Raw genomic sequence first — 18,445 nt, forward strand, 5'->3', positions numbered from 1 at the left:
TGTGATGATGTCATCTTCTTCAGGTAAACATGACATGCAAAATGTCTGCGTGACTGAAACACTCAGCAGTTCACTTTATTATTTTTTAAATTTTGTTTTATTGTGGTAAGTGTGTTTAATATGAGATCTATGCTCTTACCAATTTGTAATACATATATGTACACTACAGATTGACTATAGGTTCAAGACTGTATAGCCTATATCTAGAGCTTGTTAATCTTGTTTAACTAAAATGGGGACTTAATAATCAACAGGCATACAGGTGCAGTTCAGCAGGTCACTTTAAACCAAGTCCACACTCCCTTGATAACAATGCTTGGTTGTAAGGCAATAAAAACTCCAGCTTTTTTGGTTTCAGGTAATGTTGCCTCAAGTAGAGCAAGACCCAGAAAGCAGCGTTTTGGACATAGTTAAAATAATTCAGCTCCAAAGATGAGAGTGCTGACAAGATTAGATAAGAGCTACTAGAACTCAAGCACTATACCAGTCTGGAGTTCAGAAAATGACTTCAGGCTCCAAATAAATCAGGGTATGGGGAGAATACCAAAGCAGAGCCTGGTTGTTTTGACAGAGTAAACAAGAAAACTGTGTTTTTATAGGCAAAATAGTGCCTAGGTGTTTATCGTGTACATTGTAACTCAGGTTTAGGATAATAAAACTAGTTCTAGGCTGTCAGCCCCTTGGGAAACTGAGTTAACTGAGGTATTCCTTGACTAGGCCTAATTTGATTCAGAACTCGGACAATGTTAAACATACAGGGTACAATCATTTATAATTATTGCCAGATGCTATTAAAATTAAATCACATTACTTCCTTAATTTATATTACACTTATTCCCTCGTGAGTGAAGTTGCCAGAGAAAACAAAGAATGCCCAGTTAAATGTAAATTTCCAGTAACAACAAATTATTTTAGTACAAGTATGGCACTTCTAAGACTTGGGATATACTTATACTGAAGAATACACTGTTTATTTGAAATTCAAACTTAAGTGAGCATCCTGTATTTTTATTTGCTGAATCTGGCAACCCTAATTAGGAGGGGTATTAAGCATCTCTTTATGTGGTTCTCTCCATTTGGATAACCTTTTTCTGAAAACTGACTGCCCTCATGTCCTTTGGCCATTTTCTTTTAGGTTGTTGATGCTTAAATACATATTAGTGAGAAAACTGTCCTCTGTATGCCATCTAAGATCCAATCATTTTTTTCTAGTTTTCATTCTGCATAGAGTATTTTTGCCAAAGTCTTGCATTTTTTAAGCACATTTTATTTATTTATTTATTTATTTATTTATTTATTTATTTATTTTTATTTTCAGACAGAGGGGAAAGAGGGAGAAAGAGAGGGAGAGAAACAATCAATGTGTGGTTGCCTCTCATGTGCCCCCCTACTGGGGACCCAGCCCACAACCCAGAAATGTGCCCTCACTGGGGATCAAACCCACAACCCTTTGGTTCACAGGCCAGCATTCAATCCACTGAGCCACACCAGCCAGGACCAAAGTTTTACATTTTTTAATCACAGGACATATCAACCCTTTCTTATACCATAGCAGGAAAACATTCCCTCAAAGCTGTCCATGTCTTAATCATCAGAACCTGTAAATATGCTAGAGTTCATGGCAAAAGGGGAATTCAGTTTGCAGATGGAATTAAGAATGCTAATCATTTGATTTTAAGATAGGAAGGATATCCCGACTATACAGGGAGGCCCTTAAAGGGTGGAAAGAAGGATGAGAAGAGGAGATCAGACAGAAATGTGACTGGTCAGAAGAATGCAACACTGTTGCCTTTGAAGATGGAGGGAAGTGACTATTATCTGAGGAATGCAGGTAGACTCACAGGGGTATCCAACCTTTTGGTGTCTCTGGGCCACACTGGAAGAAGAAGAGTTGTTTTGGGCCACACATTAAATACATTGTGACACGTAATCACATAAAAAATGTCATCATATTTTAAGTAAATTTACGACTTTGTATTGGGCTGCATTCATAACCATCCTGGGCTGTATGAGGCCCGTGGGCTGCAGGTTGGACACCCCTGCAGCTGAAAAAGGCAAGGAAATGGGTTCTCCCCTAAAGCTTTCTGATAAGAATGCAGACCTGTAGACAACTTGATTTTAGCCCCATAAGACCCATTTCAGACTTCTGATTCTCAGAACTGTAATACAATTGTTTTCCACTGTTCTAAGCAACTATGTTCATGATAATTTGCTATAGCAGCAATAGAAGACTAATGCAACTTGTATTCTTCTAAACCTGTTTTTTAACGATGTTTAAGTACCCCTTCCCCATCCTTACCTTATCCATAAGTTGCTGATTTTCTTGACTCAAACGAATCATGCTCCTATCTTACCATTCCCTCTATATACATTGCCCTTAGCACAGGTATTGTCATGGGTTGCCCTTCATTTCAGATCTTGGCCCAATGGTCACCTTGCAGAGAAGTCTGTGCTGAGTGTTCTGTTACAATACTCCATATAATAGCTTCCTTCTACTCCCAGTTAGCCTCTGTTCCCTTACCCTGATTTTTGTTTCTCAAACACTTATCACCATATACCCTTCAAAAGCAGTAGGTACTCAGTGCATATTTATTGAGTGAACTAATGTGTTACTCTAGGTCTCTAGTTAAATAGAAGGGGTTCCCCAGTATTTCAAATGACTTGGTATACAGATTAAAGAGTATGCATTCATCTGCCAGGAATCCAAGTAGGAAATAAATATAAATTAGACACTATTTGATACCTAAAGGTGGAGAGAAGTCACCTGTAGTTAGATTTTTTTCAAGTTGGGGGACTTTGAGTTCCTACCATTGTAATAGAAATTGAAGGCTTATAGGAAGCTGATGCTTAATATCCTAATATCCTTTGAAAAATAAAAATCTTACAGGTTAATCAATTTTCCACAGAGATTAAGTAGACACCTAAGAGGAAAGTGCTATAACTTTTATCTTTTGCTTGTCCAGATTCAATAATATATGAACTTGCTGGTTGATTGGACTGATATTTACTAAGAGCCATTGGAAAGAAAGAATATCAAAACTTCTAAATTAAATCTCACTGTCAGCTTAGAAGTTTTCTAGGCTGATGGCCAGGGTTGACACATGGAGCAGGATGGAGCACAAGATGAATCTGTAGGCCAATGTTTCTGGAGTAATAGCTGAACATATGTAACTATGAATCAAAAGAACTATGACTATAAACCTAAATGTGTTGGAGAAAGCCAGGTCCTTGTGGCAACAATGAAAGTGAAAACCTTGGTAGACTTAAAATGCCTTTTCTCCGTTCTCTCTCTCCCTGATATTTGGAAGGAAAAATTATCTTTGAGTTATATTCACTATTAAAATCAGAGTAAAGGAATGGACAGGGATCAAAGGAGAAACTATGGAATTTCTGTTTACATAGTATAATAGGTACTTAGAAAAAAACAGATTTGATTGATTTTTACCCAAAGTTGATGAAAATACATCACATTGATTATGTATGATTTTTTTCTTAGTTATATTTTAACGATCTGGTTTTGTGCCTCCCCCAGTAGCTAGTGAGTATTTTGAGAAGTTTGGTACTTTATTCACCTTCCTGTCAGTTCTTAAATAGTGCTTGGCACATAATAACAGTTTCCACTCAGCATATGCTTGATCAATGAATAAATTAATTACTTCAGCAAAACATCCAGAAGAAGGAGATGGATGCCAACGAGTTTGCCAAGCTACTACATATTCTTTCTTATTTAGGATGACCACTGAATTTCAAAGCAAAAAAGAAAATTAAGAAGAAAAAAGCAGAAAATGACTTCATTGAATCAACACTAATTTAGGTGTGCAAAGTTATTTAAGAGATACTAAAATTTAAAAAATGTTCCCTGACTCTAGCAATATAAGAATACTGAATTATACCAAAATATTAAGTTTCAATGGTAAGATATTCTATTTTATTCAAATCCTTTGGCCAAATAAAACTTACTTTGAACTATATCTGTAGATTATTTGTCCAAATGATTTTTTTCTTTTTTTATTGATTACACCATAATAGTTGTTCTATTCCCCCTTCATTCCCCTCCACCCACAAACTACCTCCCCCACCATTCTACGCCCCTTAGTTTATAACCATGTGTCTCAAGTTCTTTAGATTCTATATTTCCCCTACTATTCTTGTCCTCCCCCTATCAATTTTTTACCTACCACCTATGCTACTTATTTTCTGTCTCTTCTCCCCCTTCTCCTCCTCCCACTCCCCTGTTGCTAACCCTCCATGTGATCTTCATTTCTATGGTTCCACTCCTGATCTAGCTGTCCTCTTGGTTTGCTTTTGTTTTAGGTGTGATTGTTAATAACTGTGAGTTTGCTGTCCTTTCACTGTTCATATTTTTCATCTTCTTTTTCTTATATAAGTCCCTTCAGCATTTCATATAATAAGGGCTTGGTGATGATGAACTCCTTGAACTTGACCTTATCTGAGAAGCACTTTATCTGTCCTTCCATTCTAAATGAAAGCTTTGCTGGATAAAGCAATCTTGGCTGTAATGTCTTTGGATTTCATGACTTGGAATACTTCTTTCCAGCTCCTTCTTGCCTATAAGGTCTCTTTTGAGAAATCCGCTGACAGTCTGATGGGTACTCCTTTGTAAGTGACTGTCCCCTTATCTCTTGCTGCTTCTAGGATTCTCTCCTTCATTTTGGTCTTGGCTAATGTAATTATGATGTGCCTTGGTGTGTTCCTTCTTGGGTCCAACTTCTTTGGCACTCTCTGAGCTTCCTGGATTTCCTAGAAGTCTATTTCCTTTGCCAGACTGGGGAAGTTCTCCTTTATTATTTGTTCAAATAAGTGTTCCACTCGTGGCTGTTTCCTTCCCCCTTCTGGTACCCCTATTATTCGGATGTTGGAACGTTGAAAGATGTCCTGGAGGTTCCTAAGCCTCTCCTCATTTTGTTGAATTCTCATTTCTTCATTCCTTTCTGGTCGGATGTTTCGTTCTTCCTTCTGGTCCATTCCATTGATTTGAGTCCCAGTTTCCTTTCCATCGCTATTGGTTTCCTGGACATCTCCCTTCATTTCAATTAGTTTAGCCTTCATATGTTCCTCTAATTTGTGACTATAATCAACCAGTTCTGTGAGCATCCTGAGAAACAGTGTCTTGAACTGTGCTTCTGAGAGGCTGGCAATCTCTTGGTCCCTTAGAGTTATCGGCTCTGGGACTTTGAGTTTTTCTTGGCCCATCTTTTGGGCTGTTCGTGCCTGTTACGTAGCAGGATCGGAGTCCTAGGTGTTCACCAGAGCAGGGCAACTCAGTCGCTGAGTTGTGACGCTCTATGTGGGGGCAGGGTCAAAGAGGAGCAATGGTGTCCCGTCTACCGCCTCCCACTGCAGCTGCCACCATCGCCGGGGCCAGCGCATTTCATCCCACTGCACGCGAGTGTGCCACAGCCGTCAGCCCTCCACCACTGGGTTCGCCCTCTTGGGCCTGCATCGTCCATCTCACTGTGCGCGAATGTGCGACTGAGGTCAGTCTGCCCTGCACCCCGACTGGGTCCAGTATACCTGCACACCTAGGTCAGGGGATCCTTCCTGCCCGACCCTGCTCCGCTGCTGGCTCCACCCCTCTTACTGTCCCCGTTGAACGGTTAGTGGTTGTCGGACTTCCGTATAATTCAATTTTCTGTTCTTTGGCTGCGTCTTTGTTCTCCAAACCTTTGTTGTATTCAAACTTGGTTGTGGGAGAAGGCACAGTGTTTCCACCTATGCCTCCATCTTGGCAGAAGTCTGTCCAAATGATTTATAATGCACACACACTTTGAAATGAATGGCAACTATATTTCTGCACTTAGATTTCTTTTAACTAAATATTCATTAGTGGATAGAGTCTCTTTTGGTGACTGTATTTACCATTTGTTCTAAAATGACTTACTCTTGAAAAGTAAATGCACCTGGTGTTAAAGTATACCTTGTGCAAATCACACTTTCATTCTGTACTTTTGTGACTCATACATATTTTTTGAGTTAAAATATTCCTGGAATAATCTAATGGTGCATTTCCCCCATTTAGTATTTTTTCTAATTTATTTCTCGAATTTAGTCTACATCAAAAAGAACATTTTAAAATGAAACAAAAATGACATTTTTCCGAAAGAAATAAAACCCTGCATCATTTAAGCATACTTCAGTTTCTTTTCAGTATTTATAACATAAACAGATACATACTGACCAATTTTTGTTCTAAACAATAATGACCTAAAAATCAACCTGTATATGTGAATAATATTACCTCTGAAATATGAGCAAATAGTATGAGATATTATGAGAATGTTCAGGTAAAAGATATTTTATCTAGCCAACTGAACTAAAACTTTAAACACTAGAAGACAATTCATTTTATCAAAAATATTCATAAAGTTATGCCCTAAGTGGTGTGGCTCAGTGGGTTGGGCATTGTCCTGCAAATGGAAAGGTTGCTGGTTTGATTCCTGGTTGGGGCACATGCCTGGGATGCAGACCAGGTCCCTGCCTGGGGCTCTTGCGAGAGGCAACTGACTGATGTTTGTCTTTCTCATTGATGTTTCTCTCTCTCTCTCTCTCTTTCTCCTTCTCTTTACCTCTCTCTAAAAATAAATAAATAAAATCTTTTAAAAATATTTGTAAAGTTAGCAAAAAATTGTCCATAGTATGACATGAGAGAGAAATGGAATGAAGCTCTTAGATTTCTCCAGAATAAGGCAGTTTGAACAGATTGGTCTGCAGAAATGAGAGAAGTATAAAACATCAGAAGTTGCTTTGTGAAGAATTTGCTTAAGTTGTAAACAGTATTTAATACTTCATTTATAGGGCCTCATTGAGTGAGTCTCCTCAGACATCAGAATTTATTTAATGGTTGTTTGACTATGGGACAAATTTTTAAGTGGAGCAAAACTCTCTGGTATAGGAGAAGGAAACTACATCACTTTAGTGGCAGAAATAGAATGTGTTAGATCAGTGAAATCGGGAACATGTATAGGTAAAATATTGGAAAATGGTAGACATAAAAAGAAGAAAGCAAAGTATTTGTACTCTTACGACCAGAAGAATGAGGTGAGTCAAAAACACAGTTGGGTTTGAGCAAATGAAACAGAAGTTATCACTGAGACTGAACTGCAGGGACCCTGTTCCTAGTTGTCCTGGCTATTTCCTACCATGATTATATGAAAAATGTTTATTCAAATGAAATAAATAGTGAACAGAAATTTGATCAGTAGTCAGAGTAAAATATGGTCCATTCGGTTCCAGCATCAGGGAAAGACTGGGAAGGACTTTCATAGGGGTTCAAGAGATAAAGTATAAGTTCATACAGAGACAAATTTAAATTATACATACAATGAATTGTACTGGACCTGCATAAAAGAACAAATTTTTAGATACCACAGACTGTTATGTAACTGACTTTATCATAGTGTCAACAAACTAAATATTTCATGAGTTCATGTCACCATTTCTCTTCCACCCATGGCCATTGTTGCATGAGAGGAGACCTTAGCACTGATAGAAGGTAAAGTTTCTTGCCTTGATGTGGTGGTTTTTGGAAACCAATTCGGGTTGCTAGCAATTGTGGCAGCTTGTTTCTTTGATTGAGCTCCATGGTGTTTAATGTTACCAAAGGGGATTGATCCCATCCTAAGGGGATAGAATAGGGACACAGGAGATTTAAGAACGTTTTAAGCCAGGCCCTGGCTGGTGTAGCTCAGTGGATTGAGCGCGGGCCTGCGAACCAGAGAATCGAGGTTCGATTCCCAGTCAGGGCACATGCCTAGGTTGCAGGCCGGTTCCCTGCAGGCCGACTCCCAGCAGGGGATGCACGAAAGGCAACCATACATTGATGTTTCTCTCCCTCTCTCCTTCCCCTCTAAAGATAAATAAATAAATAAAATCTTTAAAAAAAAACGTTTTAAGCCATTTTTCTTTTTTTTGGTGTCAAAGACTTCAAATATGTATTTGGGAATTTTTGCTACTGAGACTGACAGCATTGCTTATGGCATTTTCTTTACAGTTACTTTTATTTTTAAGATACATATCTCTCAGAACAGCTCAGTTAAGGAAGGTTTTTGTAGTGGAGATTGCTTCTTTGCAGTTTTACAGCTGCACTGACAGGCACAAAGAGAAGTTTAGTGACAAGGTCAGGCAGTGATTCGCAGAGCAGCAAGGGTCGTGGGTCCTATCAGATGTTGTCAGTGGACCCACTTTGCTTGTAAATCACAGTGCTTTGCACTGGAAAAGACATGGCAATATTTGCTTAAGGGTATATTTTGAAATTATCTTTTCTTAGACAACACAAGTCACATAGATGTTTTTGCAGTACTCTACCAGTATCTCTTAACTTCTGAGCTATTTAAAAGCCAGTCATGCATTATTCTCACAGAAAGTCATTTAGGCACTTTTGTGTGTGTGGCAAGAGACTGTTTGGGAATATAGAATGTGCTATGCAAATACATGCTAATACACTCAAATACATTCAAAGAATTATTTCTGGTGTTATTTAAAATAATCACCCAGTAAATGTATTGTTAAATACAAGAATACTTCTCTAGCCCTGACTGGTGTGGCTCAGTGGATTAAGAATTGGCCTGTGAACCGAATGGTCACCTGTTCTACTCCTGGGCAGGGCAGGTGCCTGGGTTGCAGGCCAGGTTCCTTGTAGGTGGCACGTGAGAGGCAACCACACATCAGTGTTTCTCTCCCTCTTTCTCTCTCCCTTCTACTCTCTCTAAAAATAAATAAAATCTTAAAAAAAGAATACTTCTCTAAGCAAAGCATGTTTCAGATTGAATTTATTTATCTAGTATTAATTTATTCAGCTCCATCTCAGATAGGCTAGGCAAGGGTGAATTAAAAACCAGGAAAACATAGGCCCGAGCCTCAGGGAATTTGCAGTCCCCAAAGAGTGATATACTAGGAAGCAAATGTTGGAGTTTAAGGTACTACTAGAAGGTGGGTGGGTGTGGGCCCTGCCTTAGCCTTTCACATTCTAAAGCTAAGCAGTCCTGGAAAGATTCCACAGGGCTTAATGCATTAGTGAATGGTCAGACTGATATGTAGCCCCAATAAGTAGAAACCTCATGTGATGCTGAACATAACCACGTGGCAGAAGGAAGTGTGATATATAGATTTCATGATGCCCAGCAAATTCCTTCAGTGTTCTGAGATTTAAAAAAAATACGAAACAAAAAATGTTTGAATATCTTCTAAAGTTCCCTCCTGCAGTGTTATTCTAATCTATAAGATTTGTAGACTTACCAAATGAGAATTTCTAGTGATCTGAAACATCTAGATTATCAGGCTTAATAGTCAAAATTGTACGTGGCCAATAGTATATAGAATTGGTTGAAAGTGAAAAACAGTATTTATTGGAATGTTCGCATTTTGAAACTTTACAGTATAAGGTAAGGCCAATAGCATCTTTTATTCTGGATCCCTTTAGTTTTACTGGTCCCCAAATACACCTAAGTGAATAAATATAAGCCAATTTCAAATTGCTATGCCCCCAAAACCTATGCTAAATTCAAGTTCTGAAGTTTTTTTTCTACAAAGTAGAAGAGCCTAGTGTGATTATAAGAATCGTCACTAATAAAATCCATACACTTTCTACTAAACATATAGATTATGTTTTCAAGATGGTCCTGGAGATTCTTTTTGAAGTTGCTTCCATTGCCAGCAGTGTCAACAGCAATAGGCCACAATGAGTTTCAACTTAATACATTTCTCTGCTTAACTCCCATGATACTTTACACTTGAACAGATATGACATATCTTCTGGCAATATTTATATGAGAATAAGATATTAAATAATATGTAACACTTCAAACTTCTTTGACTGAGCTGTTTCCATGGGAACCAAAGACATGGACTGAAAATTAAATGTAATTTTTGTTCTGTGTTGGATAGGTATGAAGCATCTTCTTGGAGATTCTGCTGTGCAAGAGCTAAAATCACTAACTCCATTAACTATAGACATTAATTGCCTAACTGAATTTCTTAAAGGTCAAATGAAGAAACATAAAATGCAGTTTAGGCAATTTGACTTTATAAAAGGTGAAATCAGAAATTCTAAACTACCACTAGTACAAAATGGTTGCAGATGTTTTCATTTTAATGATAACACAAAGATCAAGAATCAAGGACACTCATTCTAATTTAACCTACACAATGGATGGTAGGCTAATGGTTGTGATTATTTAGAATTGTCCAAAAAGATGAATAAATTATTTTAATAGATTATCCTAGCAAGATGTTTACAAAGATGGCATCCTGATTGTGGAGAAGAGAAAGAATTCCTTCTAGTCTTGGAAGAGGTTACTATATTTTTTTCCTTTCCTTTTTTCTTCCTCTCTTTTTTCTTTTTTTTTAAATATATTTTATTGATTATACCATTACAGTTGTTCTATTCAACCCCTTCATTCCCCTCCACCCGCACACTCTCTTCCCCACTATTCTCCCCCCTTAGTTTATAACCACGTGTCTCAATTTCTTTAGGTTCTATATTTCCCCTATTATTCTTGTCCTCCCCTATCTATTTTCTACCTACCATCTATGCTATTTTCTGTGCCTTCTCCCCCCTTCTCCTCCTCCCACCCCCCTGTTGCTAACCCTCCATGTGATCTTCATTTCTATGGTTCCACTCCTGATCTAGCTGTCCTCTTGGTTTGCTTTTGTTTTAGGTGTGGTTGTTAATAACTGTGTGTTTGCTGTCCTTTCACTGTTCATATTTTTCACCTTCTTTTTCTTAGATAACTCCCTTTAGCATTTCATATAATAAGGGCTTGGTGATGATGAACTCCTTGAACTTGACCTTATCTGAGAAGCACTTTATCTGTCCTTCCATTCTAAATGAAAGTTTTGCTGGATAAAGCAATCTTGGCTGTAGGTCTTTGGATTTCATGACTTGGAATACTTCTTTCNTACAACCCAGGCATGTGCCCTGACTGGGAATCGAACTGCGATCCTCTGGTTCTCAGGCCTGCGCTCAATCCACTGAGCTACACCAGCCAGGCAGAGTAAATCTTCCGGACAAACATGGAAAACTCACAGAGTTTTTGTGAATGTTAGAAGAAATGTTATCTGCACTAAAACAAATGGAGAGAAAATGAAACAAAAGAAAGCTATCAGATTCCCCAAAATCTACAGGCAAGAAGCATGCTGTTAAAACTGCTTAACTGTAAGCACAGGGTATCGAGGCAGGATAGTAAACAGCTAGGGAAATTCCTGTGCAGGTAGAATGGGGAAACTCACACAGAGAGCTAAACAAACTGGCTGAGCAATGTATAGCCAGATACAGAAGGTCACCTCCCTAGAGTTAACATACTAGGCCTCAGTTGTGTTTCAGCTCCAGACCCAGAAAGGCCGCAAAACCAAGTGGGTGATGCCAGGACCAGCTGTGGTGACTAAAGACTCCTGCCCTGTTGTTGACCAATCAGTGAAGATCATGGCCATGGAAGGGCACACCTGGAAAACTGATGAATATTCTACTAAACCCTCTCCTGAGACCTTCCCTGAGATTCCCACCTGCGAGAGAGAAAAGCCTCAAGACAAAGGACCCAGGTTGTGCTCTCCCTCTGGGAAACAGCCAACCTTCATCATTTCCTTTTCTTTCTCTCCCCTCCCCCACCCCCATCCAACTTCTCTCTTCACAGGCATGCATCTCTTAAACTCTAAGCAGGGGTGTCCAACCTTTTGGAGTCTCTGGGCCACACTGGAAGAAGAAGGGTTATTTTGGGCCACACATTAAATTCACAAACACTGATGAAAACTGATGAGTAAAAAAAAAAAAAGGGTTTAAGTAAATTTACAATTTTGTGTTGGGCTGCATTCATAGCCATCCTGGGCCACATGCAGCCCATGGGCTGTGGGTTGGATACCCCTGCAAGGCAGTGGGCAACTAGCAGTGTGTCCCAGGCTGACTCCCTGAACCTGTCCCCAAAGCTGCCTCTTCTCTGACTTCCCAGTAGGCTAAGGCAGCCCAGCCTGGGCTCACCTGTTGTTTCATCTATGCTAACTAAGCCCTTCCCTGTTTTACTGTCCCAGCTTTAATAAACGTAACCTCATAGTCTCCTGGACTCCAGTTGTGAAATCTTTCCTGCCAAAGTCAAGAACCCACAGACTACCGGCTGGCCCTGGACAGACCCACTCAGTGCCAGGCCCCCTATCCCTTAACACTATGATTCCTAAAAAGAAAGGTTGGTTTCAAAGGCAGAGCATAGGCCCCTGAGGTTGCAGCCGTAGGCTCAGAGAGAGGAGCCAGGAGCCCCAGAGGTTTATTCTCAGGCCTTACAACTAGTGTAGGCTGCCAGCTGGATTTTAAATTTTCTTGGGAATAGTGACTCCTTTGTTCCTTTTATTTTCTCCCATTTTGAATGGAAATGTGTAGAACTGTTATCTTATACCTGTCCCATCATTATCTTTTGGATCAAATTACCTGTTTCTTAAGTTTCAGAGGCTCATAGATGAAAAGAAATACCGTACCAGGACAAATTGTACCAATAGTCTTACCCATACCAAATTAGGTGGTTAACATTATGAGATTCATGACATTTGATATGATAGAGACAATTTGATGACATTTTAGACTTCAGTTGATGCTGTAATAAGTTGAGAGTTTTATGGACCTTGATATAAGATTAATGTAGTTCACATATGAAATGGATGTGAATTTTGAGAGCCGATAGGGGGAAAGACTGTGGTAGGCTGACTCTCCTAAAGATGTCCATGAATTATTCCCTAGAACACGTGAATATGTTACCTTACATAGTAAATCAGACTTCGGTGTGATTATATTAAGATCTTGAGAGAGGAAATTATCTTGGGTTATCCAAGTAGGCCAGTGTAATCACAAGGGTCCCTGTAAAAGGAAAGTAGTAAGATCATATTCATTAGAAACAGATGTAAAGATGAAGGCACTACATTGAAGTGAAACAGAGAAAGGGCCATGAGCCAAGGAATGCAGACAGACTTTATCTAGAACAGGGGTGTCAAACTCATTTTCACCGGGGGCCACATCAGCCTCGCAGTTGCCTTCAAAGGGCCGAATGTAATTTCAACTCAACAGTAAGGAGTAGTTACATTTATACAGTCCTAAAATTATTTTGGCCCTTTGAAGGCAACTGCGAGGCTGATGTGGCCCCCGGTGAAAATGAGTTTGACACCCCTGTTCTAGATAAAGTCTGTCTGCATTCCTTGGCTCATGGCCCTTTCTCTGTTTCACTTCAATGTAGTGCCTTCATCTTTACATCTGTTTCTAATGAATATGATCTTACTACTTTCCTTTTACAGGGACCCTTGTGATTACACTGGCCTACTTGGATAACCCAAGATAATTTCCTCTCTCAAGATCTTAATATAATCACACCGAAGTCTGATTTACTATGTAAGGTAACATATTCACGTGTTCTAGGGAATAATTCATGGACATCTTTAGGAGAGTCAGCCTACCACAGTCTTTCCCCCTATCGGCTCTCAAAATTCACATCCATTTCATATGTGAACTACATTAATCTTATATCAAGGTCCATAAAACTCTCAACTTATTACAGCATCAACTGAAGTCTAAAATGTCATCAAATTGTCTCTATCATATCAAATGTCATGAATCTCATAATGTTAACCACCTAATTTGGTATGGGTAAGACTATTGGTACAATTTGTCCTGGTACGGTATTTCTTTTCATCTATGAGCCTCTGAAACTTAAGAAACAGGTAATTTGATCCAAAAGATAATGATGGGACAGGTATAAGATAACAGTTCTACACATTTCCATTCAAAATGGGAGAAAATAAAAGGAACAAAGGAGTCACTATTCCCAAGAAAATTTAAAATCCAGCTGGCAGCCTACACTAGTTGTAAGGCCTGAGAATAAACCTCTGGGGCTCCTGGCTCCTCTCTCTGAGCCTACGGCTGCAACCTCAGGGGCCTATGCTCTGCCTTTGAAACCAACCTTTCTTTTTAGGAATCATAGTGTTAAGGGATAGGGGGCCTGGCACTGAGTGGGTCTGTCCAGGGCCAGCCGGTAGTCTGTGGGTTCTTGACTTTGGCAGGAAAGATTTCACAACTGGAGTCCAGGAGACTATGAGGTTACGTTTATTAAAGCTGGGACAGTAAAACAGGGAAGGGCTTAGTTAGCATAGATGAAACAACAGGTGAGCCCAGGCTGGGCTGCCTTAGCCTACTGGGAAGTCAGAGAAGAGGCAGCTTTGGGGACAGGTTCAGGGAGTCAGCCTGGGACACACTGCTAGTTGCCCACTGCCTTGCAGGGGTATCCAACCCACAGCCCATGGGCTGCATGTGGCCCAGGATGGCTATGAATGCAGCCCAACACAAAATTGTAAATTTACTTAAACCCTTTTTTTTTTTTTACTCATCAGTTTTCATCAGTGTTTGTGAATTTAATGTGTGGCCCAAAATAACCCTTCTTCTTCCAGTGTGGCCCAGAGACTCCAAAAGGTTGGACACCCCTGCTTAGAGTTTAAGAGATGCATGCCTGTGAAGAGAGAAGTTGGATGGGGGTGGGGGAGGGGAGAGAAAGAAAAGGAAATGATGAAGGTTGGCTGTTTCCCAGAGGGAGAGCACAACCTGGGTCCTTTGTCTTGAGGCTTTTCTCTCTCGCAGGTGGGAATCTCAGGGAAGGTCTCAGGAGAGGGTTTAGTAGAATATTCATCAGTTTTCCAGGTGTGCCCTTCCATGGCCATGATCTTCACTGATTGGTCAACAACAGGGCAGGAGTCTTTAGTCACCACAGCTGGTCCTGGCATCACCCACTTGGTTTTGCGGCCTTTCTGGGTCTGGAGCTGAAACACAACTGAGGCCTAGTATGTTAACTCTAGGGAGGTGACCTTCTGTATCTGGCTATACATTGCTCAGCCAGTTTGTTTAGCTCTCTGTGTGAGTTTCCCCATTCTACCTGCACAGGAATTTCCCTAGCTGTTTACTATCCTGCCTCGATACCCTGTGCTTACAGTTAAGCAGTTTTAACAGCATGCTTCTTGCCTGTAGATTTTGGGGAATCTGATAGCTTTCTTTTGTTTCATTTTCTCTCCATTTGTTTTAGTGCAGATAACATTTCTTCTAACATTCACAAAAACTCTGTGAGTTTTCCATGTTTGTCCGGAAGATTTACTCTGCCTGGCTGGTGTAGCTCAGTGGATTGAGCGCAGGCCTGAGAACCAGAGGATCGCAGTTCGATTCCCAGTCAGGGCACATGCCTGGGTTGTAGTCCAGTTCCCTGCAGGCCAACTCCCAGCAGGGGACGCACAAAAGGCAACCATACATTGATGTTTCTCTCCCTCTCTCCTTCCCCTGTAAAGATAAATAAATAAATAAAATCTTTTAAAAAAAAAGAAGATTTACTCTGTTGGAGAGGAGGCCTCTCTGAAGGTCTTTCCTAGATAATTCCATACCTGTGCTTGGCTCCTGCTGAGATGGCTATGGGGATCCATGAATCACTTGCCTAATCTCATCGAACTGCCCTGTGAGTGAACACTCTGCTTCCTGGTTCTTTTTGGTAGTTTAATATTATGTCTGAGTCAGTTTGGTAATGCCATAATGAAATACAATAGAGTATGGGTTTAAACAAGACATTTATTTCTCATAATTCTGGAGGCTTGACTTCCCAGATCTGGGTGTTAGAACAGCTGGGTTCTGGCGAGGGCCCTCTTCCTGGCTTGCAAGTGGCTGCTTTCTTACTGCATGCTCACATGACAGAGAGGGAGCTCTGCTGTCTTTTCACCTTCTTATTAGGACTCCCATTCCAGTTTGAGGGTCGCACCCTCAGGACCTCATCTAAATCTAATTACCTCCCAAAGGCCTCTCTGAAACTACCATCACATGGATACTATTACTTTTCCCTTTAAAAACTGTGTCAGAAATTAATATGCTTTGGAAAAGTTTGCCACTAGCTTTAATATTCTTTAGTGTCTCCTTTTAACCTCATTACACTTCGTTCTGAGATTAGGTCATGGGGTGGAGAACTAAATTGTGTTTCTGCATGTATTCTTTCCTTTCCATTCACTTGTCCTAAACTCAGAGGTTAAATCTCTCTTCTAACAAAGCACGGTTATTCAAAACCCCCAAAGACATAAGAGATGACAGAATATGATTTTCTTGGGTCAGGGATGAAAATCTTATTGAAATAAAATTCATCATATAGTTGAGACACTGATATTTTCAGTGACCAACTCTGTCTCCTGGCAATTCTGGAAAAAGCTACAATCTAACCAATATTATTGGTAATTTAATATTTCCCCCCAAATCGGGTTATAAGACAGTACAAATTTTATTGGAGGGTTATAAAATTAATAGCAGAGGTCCTTATTCCTAACCTCATGACAACATTATCCATAAAGGAAGAGGTCAAATTAATAAGACCTGAACCAATTCAGGTTTTACACATATTAGATCATGTATAGACATAGCTAATTTCTCAAATTACCTTAATCAGTCTTTGTAATAAATAAAACATCTACTTATGTTTAATACCAAAACATGGTACTGCCATGCACTGCATAATGATGTTTCTGTCAAGGATGGACCACATGTACAATGGTGCTCCTATAAGATTATAATGGAGCTGAAAACTTCCTATAGCCGAGTAATATCATGAGCATCATAACATCACAGTGCCAGGCATTACCCACACATCTGTGGTGATGCTGGAGTGAACAAACCTGCTGCACTGCCAGTCATAAAGTATAGCACATACAATCATGCACGCTACAGAATGCTTGGTGATGATGATACATGACTATGTCGCTGGTTAATGTATTTACCATACTATACTTTTAATTGTTATTTGTGAGTGTGCTCTTTCTACTTCTAAAAAACTTTGCTGTCAAGCAGTATGCTGTGTTAGGCTGGCGGTAGCCTGATGCATCTGGTGTTTATTGCATCTCTTGATTGCATCATTTTCTCTCGTGCTTGATTTGATCTTGTGTTGTTTTTGTACAGGAACACCCTGTAAAGATTTGAACCTAGGTGCAATAGGCTGTGCCATCTAGGTCTGTCTGTGTAAGTGCACTCTATGATGTTCATAAAACAAGAACATTGTCTAATGATGCATTTCTCAGAATATGTGCCTATAGTTATATATATGACTACACACATACATGAAATGCTTCAGGAAAAATGTAATATCGTATTCGATGAAATTCTAAATAAGAAAGTCATATGATAAGTAGTTACAAATCAGAGTATCATGTGGTATAATGTTATTTTTGTTAAGAAAGAAAAGAAAAAAGAATACTAAGCTAGAGATAGCTACAGTTATTTAGATATGGGTATATGTGCCATATTTTGCTGTGTATAATGTGCACCCATGTTTTTGGCCCAAGCTTTCAGGGAAAAAATCTTTTGTTTTAATTTTTTAATTCAATTATTCATTTATTTATTTTAGGTACTTGTATTTTGTATTATAAAAGAATTTTAGCATTTATTTTAACATATTATGGTACAAGAAATCAACAAATAATTACAAAACACAAGAACAGATACAAGGTATTTCAGGTACTACCCATGTGTAACGCACATCCTTAATTTTCCCTCAAAAATTTGGCAAAACAGTGCACATTATACACAGCAAAATATGGTAAGTGGATGCCTAGGAGGAGGTCTGGAATAGTCCAAACCAGCATATTCTAAGTGATTATCTCTGAAGAGAATTTACATTTGGGATAAAGTAAAGGGGTAGTTTCACTTATAACTATATATTTCTGACATATTCCACTTACGGAAATAAAATTCACATGTTACTGTTGTATTTTACTTTCTTTAAGAAAGTTCACTTTTATTCTTATTTTTCAGGCCTAAATTTTAATCTTTATTGTATTTTTTTCCATTACCATTTAGTCCCCTTACTCCTTCTACCCCAGCAATCACCACAGATGGTTTTCTTTCCTTTATGCTCAATCCCTCTACCCCTCTCCCCACCAGTAGCTGTCATCCTGCTCTGTGTATCCTGAGGCACCTGACTTCGGATAAGAAAGTTCACTTTTAAAATTATATTCCCCCCGTGAAAACACATCTGAACTCCTTTCCTATTTATTGAGATAATTTGCCAGAGTTTGGTGTTTCTCTGTAACATATATAGACACATACAGAAGGAGAATGACATATAGTTGAACAGCTGTTTAATTTCCCTGAGACACAGAGAACTATAACATTAAGTGATCCATACATGAATTCTGTACAACCTAGGAATAAAGATAATCTGAGGAGATAATAGACAGCAAGCAGTTTAGGGAGGATATTGTATAGCAGTCTATAGGATTCTGGAACTTGTTTCTTCACTTATCTATGTATCTTGGGCATCTGTCTGTGTCAGAATACATAGATTTAGTTCATTTTCTTTCTTCTTTTCTTTTTTAAAAAATATTGATTTATTTATTTTTAGAGAGAGGGGAAAGGAGGGAGAGAAACAACAATGTGTGGTTGCCTCTCACATGG

The 18,445-nt window shown here is 39.2% G+C and overlaps 1 pseudogene; it reads right to left on the bottom strand.

Annotated features, from left to right (window-relative positions):
* LOC118974850 (neuronal membrane glycoprotein M6-b-like) overlaps positions 1-2,341 on the bottom strand; it is a 124,827-nt pseudogene extending 122,486 nt beyond the window's left edge.
* Between the last annotated feature and the right edge of the window lie 16,104 nt (positions 2,342-18,445).

The sequence above is a fragment of the Sturnira hondurensis genome, unplaced genomic scaffold (assembly GCF_014824575.4).
Source record: "Sturnira hondurensis isolate 20B ecotype Veracruz unplaced genomic scaffold, ASM1482457v3 Scaffold0019898, whole genome shotgun sequence".
NCBI lineage: Eukaryota > Metazoa > Chordata > Mammalia > Chiroptera > Phyllostomidae > Sturnira > Sturnira hondurensis.